This window comes from Fundulus heteroclitus, chromosome 23, assembly GCF_011125445.2.
Source record: "Fundulus heteroclitus isolate FHET01 chromosome 23, MU-UCD_Fhet_4.1, whole genome shotgun sequence".
In the NCBI taxonomy this organism is placed as follows: domain Eukaryota; kingdom Metazoa; phylum Chordata; class Actinopteri; order Cyprinodontiformes; family Fundulidae; genus Fundulus; species Fundulus heteroclitus.
The window spans coordinates 34,917,122-34,927,546 of NC_046383.1; the positions used below are offsets into that span (position 1 = coordinate 34,917,122).

The 10,425-nt window shown below is 46.5% G+C and overlaps 1 pseudogene; it reads right to left on the reverse strand.

The window, feature by feature from the left end:
* Positions 1-2,305: 2,305 nt before the first annotated feature.
* Positions 2,306-9,862, reverse strand: LOC118557547 (annotated as a pseudogene).
* Positions 9,863-10,425: the final 563 nt, after the last annotated feature.

A 10,425-nucleotide genomic window follows, 5' to 3' on the forward strand; every position in this document is an offset into this window, starting at 1 on the left:
GAGGTTTCTCCCAGCTTGGCGCGTCTAGAGAACACATTTTTTGCCTCCTCGTCCTTGGGAAACAGTTTGAGCTCAGTCAGATTTGAAATTTTCCAGACTCTCAGCTGGGTTTAGGTCTAGAGACTTTGAATGGACCATCTCATCACACGGAAATCATTTGGCTACAGCCACACCGTTGTGGCCCTGGCTCTCTTCCATAAATGGGAGTTGTGTCGAGAAGTTGTCCTGTTCACAGATTCTCCCACCCGCGCTGTAGATCTCTGCAGCTCCTCCAGAGTAACCGCTTCGCTAAGTAAGGCTCTCTTCGTCGGTCAGTTCAGGTGGGCGGCCATGTCTTGATCGGTTTGCAGTGGAGTCAAACTCTTCCCATGTTCAGATGATGCGTTGAGCAGAACTGACATGTTGAAAGCTTGTTTTTTTATTTTGTTTTTCATGATCTAACCCTCCAGTGCTCTCTCTGACCTGCCTGCTGTGCTACTGGGGCTTCATGATGCTGTTTGTTCTCTCATGTTCTCGTAGAACCCCCTGACGCCTTTATAGGACAGCTGCATTGATACTGAGATGAAACAACGGACACATGGACTCAGAGAAATTGGTTGCTCTGAGTATTATTTAAGGGTCTCAGGGTAAAGGGGATAGAGATAAATGCCACACTTTGGAGACTTTAAAAGTATTTGGAAACTACCTGGTGTTTTTCTCTTGAATCATGGACTACTTTCTGGTGGTCTTCCTCATAAAGTCGCAATACTTTTCACTTTTGGTTGACACAGAGTGAATAAGTTGAAAGGATTTTAATGTTTTTTTAAGGGACTTGCCTCCAGATTACTGTTTTAATTATGCAGTAGCAACAGACTGCAAACATATCTGACGTCCAGCCAACTGCTGCTTTCCCCCAGGGCCACGGAGCTGCTTGTTGCCGTTCCAAGCTAATGACACGGAGAGGGAAAAGCAGTCAGAGTGGTCTGGTTGTGATTTGCTCTTTGTTGTAGTTGTACCAGAAATCTCATGATTTCTCTTTAACTCTCCGCCTAGGGACATCTGTTACGGTTGTCTTTGCCAGTCTACTCCTTCCTCCCTGGTCTTCCTCTCAGGAAGAAAAGGTGGCCTCGGTCAAATTGAAGCCTTCAACAACCCGGACCTCCTGTTGGTGAACCAAAAGATCCAGAAGATCACATCTTTGTGAGCCGAGACCTCCGACACCCACGACTTCACCATCAGGGAAGCTGTAGCACCTACTCCTTCCACCTACTTCTGCCATCTTTTTAGTGACATGTTTTTCCTTTCAATCAGGCAATTAAAACACCTCCGATTAGTTCTACTCCCCGTCTGTCTGCTTGAGCATCCCTGCTCCTTAGTTAGACCCACAGGCAAAACTTTTGAGACATCAACCAAATAAGGAGGCTGCAGGTGAAGGTTTGTATTCCCATTACATGCAAATAAACAGCAAATGATGGCTGGAAGTCAGGTATTGTGTACTTAATGAGTGCCCTCCACCTCTGCTCTTCGGCCCACTTCTCCTTATTTGGTCGCGCTGCCAGCTCAGCGGATGATTGGTCGAGGGCCTTGGACGGGGAGGCACTCACCTGTGCTGGCTTGCTCACACCCACCCCGCATCTCTCCCCCCCGAGTGCAGACAGGCACAGACAGGATAAGACGCTTCCTCAGACACTATTGCTTCACAGATGCTACCATTAAACTAATGTTCCAGACCTGTGCAAACCCGGCGCTAAAAGTTTGCCCTGGTTCAATTTTGAGCTCGCTTAACTGGTTCCAAATTAAAACGCTGTTGTGTTTTTTTGGGGTCGAAATGAGCCCAGAGCAGACAATTTCACATAAACACCAGTGACCTGTCTTGTCCCAGCATGCCTGTCTGTGAAACCATTGCATACGTTAACCCAAAGGTGCTCCTATTTCTTTAAGATCTGGAGGTTTTTAAAGGAGCACGACATTCCAGAGCCCCGGCTTGTAATTCGCAGGCAGCATGTTGAGGAAGGAGCTTATCAGCAGTTCCAGGAAGCTGCTAAGTTATCACAGCCAGAAATGTGCATCTGCGCCCCCTCCCCCGGGACGACGTTCATTTTGTTGGATTAAACAGAAAAACAAGATCGGAACCTTCGGATGGCCCATTTAAAAAAACAAAAAAAAACAAACAAACACAGAGTGAGTCAAAGATCTAAAAATGTCAACCATAAAAGGAAAAAGAGCATTAAAAAGAATCTAATTAACACTGCGGGTGGTTAATTAAATGAGAGACATTGACCTCTAGTGGACACAGAGACGAAGTGAGGCTGGATATGTCGCAACGTTTTATTAACAATTATTCCTCACAATAAACCGTAAGGTTTTAGCTACAGCCGCTTTTATATTTAAACGTCGTTCGCTTCGTTCAGTCCTCTTTCTCTGGCGCAGCTTCAAATTCAGACAAAATGGATCTGGAAGAGATGCAGGGAAAGACACTGAGTTAATGTCCTCCAAATGGGGCGTGGTCGGCAATAGTGGCTTAATGTTGAATAAAATATCATCTTGTTGGAAAAAATCCACTGGTCCCAATCCAACAGACCTGAGGTAACCGGAGTGAAAACCCAAATTGTTAAAGGTTCAAAGATTCAAAGAGTCTCTGTTGTCACCACGTCACCGAGGTGAAATTTCCTTTTGGTTACTCCGGTTCACATGACACATAATGAAGGCAAATAGACAAGCAGGCAATGAACAAAGGCTACAGTTTTTTTTTGTTTTGTTTTGTTTTTTTGTAGCGTTCGGGAGAGTCACATAACAGATAAAGAGGTAGTAAGGTGCTTATTGTGCAATGATGATTGAGGCTTTGTTTACAGCAATGTGCATTTAGATATTCAGAGATGATAGTGTGCCGTAGGCAGTCTCATTAAGGTGATTGTAACGTATGACGGGTTTGTAGCAGTGGGGTGATTTAATAGAGTTTGACTGCAGTCTCCCATCAGAGGGTGATTGTCCTCACAGCTCTTGGGAAGAAGCTGTTTGTAAGCTTATTTGTTTTGGCTTTGAGGCTTCTGAAGCGTTTACCTGATGGGAGATGGGCAAACAGCGCATAGCCTGGATGGGTGGGATCAGAGGAGATGCGTCTGGCCCTTCTTTGAACTCGTTCTGCATAGATTGAGTCTGGATTCTGCAGACAGCATCCCACAATCCCCTGTACTGTTCTCGCCACCTGTGCTAAATCTTTCCTCTCCTGGACTGTGTAGCTCCCATACCACACAGTTATGCTGATAAATAATACACTCTCTATGGTAGCTCTGTAGAAGTGTTTTTTAGCAGTTTAGTGGAAAGTCCAGTCCTTTTCAGTTTCCTGAAGAACAGCCATTGTTGGGCCTTCTTCACCAGGTGGGAGGTGTTCACAGTCCAAGAGAGGTTGGAGGAGATGTGAATGGCCAGGAACCTAATGCTGTCCATGCACTCCACTACCTCCCCCTGTATGTAGAGAGGAGTGTGTTAAGTCCTCCTGGACCTCCTGTAGTCTATCACTACCTCCTTGCTCTTACTGGTGTTCAGGATCAGGTTGTTCCTGGAGCACCACTGTGTGAGATTGCTGAACTCATCCCTGTAGTGGGACTCATCATTGTTGGAGATGAGACCCACTACAGTGGTGTTGTCCATAAACTTCACCACAGTTTTTGTGGGGTGGACAGCAGAACAGTCCTGAGTGAAAAGGGTGAAGAGGGCAGGGCTAAGGACACAGCCCTGCGGCGTTCCTGTGTTGAGGATCAGTGGAGCAGATGTGCCTTTCCCTATCTTTACCACCTGGGGCCTGTTGGTGAGGAAGTCACTGATCCACGAGCAGAGAGGTGTGGATAATCCCATGTTGTGGAGCTAATGTCTTGACCCAAGGCTGCTGTACTGTTGTTTATTCAACTAAGATAGGCATGGTCTGTTTCCATGTTTGATACTTTTATTATTTATTTATTATTATTCGTTTTAGTTTAACTGGCTTTTAATACAGTGAAAAACAGGAATCTAACTGACCCTTCATAGGAATTCAGGTTCAATGTATTGCCAGAAGACTTAATGAAGGCAACCAGAATGGGATTGGCGCAGGAGTGGGAGTCATTCTGAATGGGAGCGGGATGGGAGTGGGAGTAATATTATCAGGAGTGGGACGGGACAGGACTTTATTTTTTACTCAAGCACAATTTTGTTTTTGTGGGAGTGGGGTGAGACAGGAGTGAAAATCCACTCCCCTGTCACCCTCTAGTTCAGACTCTACCTCTAGAGCATTAACTGCCTGATAAAACGCAGAGACAGCGTCTCTGTGATTTCTGTTGCTGATTCAGAAATAAACGCTTTCTAATGAGCACATAAGGTGGCAGCTAACGTTTAGGCAAACTAGTCTTCATGTTGGAGAGCCTGATGTGCTAAGAAAATCCAACTAAAATGGCATTTTTATTTTTATGAATTAAAACAAGACAGTTTGTTCCAACCCAAACCTTTGGAGATTTGCAGCTGGCAGCGTGGATAAGCGTATGGCAGGGAGATGGGCGTGGCACGATCCTGCGGATCTTTTTAATGGGACTCTGTGGATGTGACCTGTGCCTTCTCCTCTTCCATCACATCAGAGAGAAATCAGATTGAAGTAGCTTCTTTCTGATCTCCTAACCTTTCAGATGGATGTCACACCGGCCCAAACCATCCTTGCTTAGTTCTGGTAATGTCAAACTCTTCCCATGTTCAGATGATGTGTTGAGCAGAACTGACATGTTGAAAGCTTGTTTTTTTTGTTTTGTTTTTCATGATCTAACCCTCCAGCGCTCTCCCTGACCTGTCTACTGTGCTCCATGATGCTGTTTGTTCTCTCATGTTCTCGTAGAACCCCCTGACGCCTTTATAGGACAGCTGCATTGATACTGAGATGAAACAACGGACACATGGACTCAGAGAAATTGGTTGCTCTGAGTATTATTTATGGGTCTCAGGGTAAAGGGGATAGAGATAAATGCCACAGTTTGGAGACTTTAAAAGTATTTGGAAACTACCTGGTGTTTTTCTCTTGAATCATGGACTACTTTCTGCTGGTCTTCCTCATAAAGTCGCAATACTTTTCACTTTTGGTTGATATGGGACAAAATGTGAATAAGTTGAAGGGATTTTAATGGTTTTGTAAGGGACTTGCCTCCAGATTACTGTTTGTTTCTGAATTCTACAGTAGCAACAGAGTGCAAACATATCTGACGTCCAGATCGATGACGTCCAGCTAACTGCTGCTCTCTTTTCTCTTTTCTGCAGGTCTGCTCCGCCCTAACAAGGCCTGTACTTTACCTTTCTAACTTATTCAGAGCTTTCTGTCAGCGTTCTGAGAAACCGGTGTTTGCTAATAATTCATGATCAGGCCACCCGATAGTGTAGTCGTCTTGCTCTGTGGGCATCGAATGTTTCGCTAGCAGAGGAGCTTGACTTGTTGGGCCACAGTCTGAGGGGGGTTTAAACTTTTGCCCAGGGCTCCTTGCCTTTTTCTAACCCTCAGACAATTGAAATGGTGATCCCAGGTTTTGTTTCGTGAAGTGATGGAGTCACGCTCCAGTAGCTCACCGTTGCTCGTCGGTCAGCTCGAACTCAGCCAGCGCCCTTTTTGCCAGCCCTGCCGTCACCGGCAGACAGAAGGCTGCGGACAGCTGGACCAGCTCCACTGCTCTCTGAGGCGCGCTGCAACTCCGGCACACAGACAGGAAGTGGTCCAAGAGTAACGTTCTGCAGAGTAAAGCAGGAGACGTGGTCACACAGTGGATTCCTTGGCTCGGGTCCTTCGGGTGTTTGGGTGCAAACTTACGCAGGAACTCTGTGCTTGGCTTTGAAGAGCTGCAGCATGTCCCTGCAGAGGGAACCAGAACAGACACAGCCGGGTCAGGAACCAGGAAGCGCGGTGGACATACTTCACTCTGCAACGTCCTCACAGCCAGTGTCCGAAATTAACTTCCTGATTCACCGGCCAAGTTGGCCAGTAGACGTAAAAATCAACCGGCCAAGCATATTTTTTACTGGCCAAAGTCAGTCTGACTGCCTCCTGCTAATTATCTCCACATAATCCTCCTACGTAATTAGCCTGAGCTAAATGCTAGTTGTTAGCAAACGGACATGACGAAGTTGCCGTCGTTCTTGCGTAACAGGTGCGAGTGTTTGTGTACGTGCGCGTTTGTTGTCAAACGAGCTGACAGCAGAGGAACATAAACAAGCATCCACCCAAATGACGACTGAAAAGCAACTTATTTTGTACAAACACTTACCCGCCCGCCATGTGGCAGCTAGCCCTCTGAAATTTACTCGCCAAACGGAAAATGTACTCACATCTGGCGTCTGGCGAGTGTTAATTTCGGACCCTGCTCACAGCTCTTAAACTTTCCCGCGTTTTCTCTCTATCCCACCGCACATTTTAATGCCTTTTAATATTTGCTCTGTATGCCTAATGTATAGTACAGTGGAAAAGTGCATATCTTCCGTGCAAGAGATCAGTGAATCGAATCCTGGTGTGGGAGGCTCAGGGTTATCATTTAGTGGTTAGTTTGCAAGTAACCAGTTTAATCCCACTGCTCCCCAAGGGGATGTGTTAAGATGCAGAAGTGAATTTCTCCAATGATGTTCAATTATTATTAGTATTTCTCCATCCCAAAAACCTCCCTTTGATTTAGTGCGTTTAAAGGCGTATGAATGCCCGTCTCACCAGGCCTGTTGGAGCTTGTTGGCCCGTAACAGCAGGGTGGTGATGTGAGACAGCAAGGCGGTGCTCCACTCCACGTTGGACCTGCCCTCCAACACGCTCTTCACATCCAGAGCGCACGCGGCAAAGGACTCCTGAACCTGGAGACGCACGGAGATTTGGTCAGAAAGAGACCGACGGCAACGTGGCTGAGGTGGGACAAAAAAAACAACAACGCCACACACCTCAGGACTTGGTGTTCCTCTCTGGCCATGAGGACTCAGCAGCTCCTCCACCAGGTCCACCTTGGAGTCGTGACCAAAACTCTTATATCTGCAGCGAAGAAAGGGCAATGCATCAGGTTTACAGAGATGGGGTAGGCGGGGTGTCTCTAACAGTGACACCAGTCTAGATGTGGCCGGGTGGCACCTTTCCATATGGCGGGCAGCAGGTCCAGCCGGTTGTCGGTGTCCCAGAGCCTGCAGGCAGGTCCCTCATCCCGTGGTGGTTGGGGTAATAGAACTGCAACACCGGAGCAGAGAGTGAGCGACAGTCCTGAGAACAGCAACCAGCGAGGCGGCAGAGGCGCACTGACCGAGGGCACGATCCGTCTGTACCACTTCAGCACCACGTCCACGTGCTCCATCATACACAGCAGGTTGAAGAAGCGACCGCTGCGGAGGAGACAGAGGCTGATTAGAGGGAAACAGCAGCAGCAGCAGGGGAGGCTGGGGAATGGATCATCTTACTAATAAAAGCTCTGTTGGTACGGGGTTCCCAGCAGCCTCCAGTTCTCTCCAACCTCTACCAGACGGTGAACTTTGTAGCCCAGCTCCAGATCTTTGTTGTCCAAACACTGGGAGACAAACGAACAGATCAGCAGGTTTCCATGGGATGACTGGGTCGGTGGGAGGTTTACATCCACTCATCTGCATGAGTGCCATCGTTTTGGCATTCAAACACCGCTCATTTTACAGCAAACAGCTTCCCTGACTTCATTAATGATTTTCTCAGGTCCACGGTCACAACACTGAAGCTCTTTACAGGAAGGATCAGAGTGTATTCTACCAGCTGAGGATCCTGGGGTCTTACAGAGTGTAGGGTGAGCTCCTGAAGACCTTCTTTGACTCTGTGGTCCTCACCATCTTCTATGGTGTGGTCTGTTGGAGCAGCAGCTTATCTGTAGCTGGGAGGAAGTAGCTGGATAAACTCATAATTTACAGGGCCAGCTCTGTCCTGGGATGCAACTTGAACTCTGTGGAGGTGGTGGGAGACAAAAGGACTCTAAGAAAAATCACATAACTGATGGACAATGTCTCCCACCCCATGCATGGAGCTGCTGCAGAGCTTTCAGTGACAGACTGCTGCATCCCAGATGCTCTAAGGAGCGTTTCTACAGGTCCTTCCTCCCACCTGCTGTTAGACTTTAGAACCATCACTGCTCCCAACAAAGTCAACAGATGTTTACAGCCCTGCTTTTATTTTGATTCTTTTAATTATTCTGTTGTTTTTATCTATAAAATCCCCACTGTTTCGCGCATTTCTTTCATGCATTTTTAGTGTGGTAGTTTTAATAACTAATAACTGTATGGTATTTTTTCCTAAGTTGTGAATTTACCCTACTGTAGAGTCTCCTGTTCTTATTTCTGGTTTTATCCGTCTTGTCCTTCTGTGCATCTGCACACTTCCATTAGGGAAAATAAAGGGGATTTATTTTTCGTATGAATGTCTTGAATGAGAGCAAAGTGGGACTGGAGTCAAGTTCCTTGTCTGTGTGCATGAACATGGTGGATAAAGCCGATTCGGATTCTCTGCCCACACGCCAAGTTAACGCTTCCCCTTCCTGAAAAGTAACAAAGTCAACTTTCCTTAACCAGAGTGTGGTGTTTCTGACCAGATCTCAAGCCTTATGAACGTGCACCGCAGATCCTGAGTGGATTAGAGAAAAACCCGATCTAACTTCGAACTTGCTGCAAATTCTTGTTTTCAAATCCAACAAAGATGTTTGGAAAAGGAAACGAGTCATTAAAAGCCATGAACTAAAACAGCCCTGCTCACGATGAGAGTATGCAAACAACGGCTGATAGTCAAAATCAGAGAAAAGCTTTAAAAAAAACTGGTGATGAAAACTTACTGTTCTCATCGCACTGGAGAAGAAGAAAACTGGGAAGGAAAACGGGAAAGACGCATTTAGAACAGAGCCACGTCATCTGATGTGCACAGGTGCCGTTATTTCCCCCCTCACACCATGACACACCGTCATTAGGGTCCTGGCAGGTGAAGCTCCTCCCTTCTAGCTCTGTCAGCACATCCTGTAGGAGGTCTGTGTTGTGAGGCCGAACGACGCTGCAGCGGAAAGAGTAACCATTCAGCTCATCGACAGGAAGCGGCCGAGCGCCGGGCCCCCGGCAACGACCCCCCGACGTACCTGACTTGTAGAAGACGGCCAGGAGGTGGTGGCCGTCAGGTGGCCAGGCTTGGGAGGAAGGGACACGGGGCGGAACCACGGTCAGGAGAACAAATGACACGAGGAATGCCGGAGTTAAACGATGCTATGGAGCTCATAGCTACCCAATGCCCAGAGCGCCTTCCTCCTCGTTGCAGAGTCTTGAGGGGCGTAGTTTTTGGCCAAAGAGCCGCATCGTCTCAGAGCTTTGAGGACGCTGTTGAACGTGAGAAGGTTGGGACGAAACCTTCTGCTCTCTCATCTGGTTCAGCAGCTCCTACACACAGAACGCCGGCAAGAGGAGGGAATCTGGGTCTGGCTGCTCCGTTCGCTTATTTGGACATTAAAATGCTGCTTGTGTTTTTGCAAAGGAGGCCTAAGCAGTAGAGCAAAAAAGGCTGCAGGTCACCCAGGGCTCTTACTTACACTGATGAGGTCCCATCTCTCGTTGAACTTTTCTCTGACCTCAGGAACCGCCGAGATCAGCGCGTTGAAGATGTGGACGTCAGCTGGGAGGACAAGAGAAGGTTAGACAGCTGGTATGCAACTTTGACAACGTGAATCAGACCTTAGATACAAAACACTCCCACACCAAAGTAAAAAACAAAAAAACAAAAACGTATTCCTTAAATGCTGAGACAAAGCACTTCAATTAAATTCAGCTGATTCGTACAGCAAATATTATCTCAGGGCACTTTACGCAGCAAAAGCTGACTCAGTCCAATCATACGGACAGATTTAAAGTCCATTACATACATTCTGACCACCACTTTATCCTCTCCTTTGGGGTAAGATAACTCAAAAGCAGCACTTCTGCCAGAGACTTCATCAGTTCAGCTGGGATCATTACTAACAGAGACGGCTGCATAAAAAAGCTTTGTTCAATCGGATCCATGGAAATGACACGTAGGTCTAATAATTAAGTGTTGGTGATGCCGACTTTATGGAAACGTTGCATGGCGCTTCAGGGCCACTTCTCTGGTGCCACCTAGTGGCAGAGCGGAGAACAACAACATAAGTATAGAAAGATTCTATAAAAATGTACATTCTTTTGACCTCAGAAATTTAATAGACCAAAATAAAAACATTAAATAGCTGAGAATGTTTTTTTAATTTATTTTTTCAAAAGATTTTCACAGTATTGATTATTTTAATTACAAATGCTGAAACAGGAAGCTATTGTTATGCTGCTTCAGCTTCTATCGTGACGTGGTTCTGGCAGCAGCTATGCACCTAGTAGACAAATTAAAATAGACTCTTTATAAAATCTTGGCAGGAGACCATTAAACTATGTAAATTGGATAAATCTCAAATTATTTTT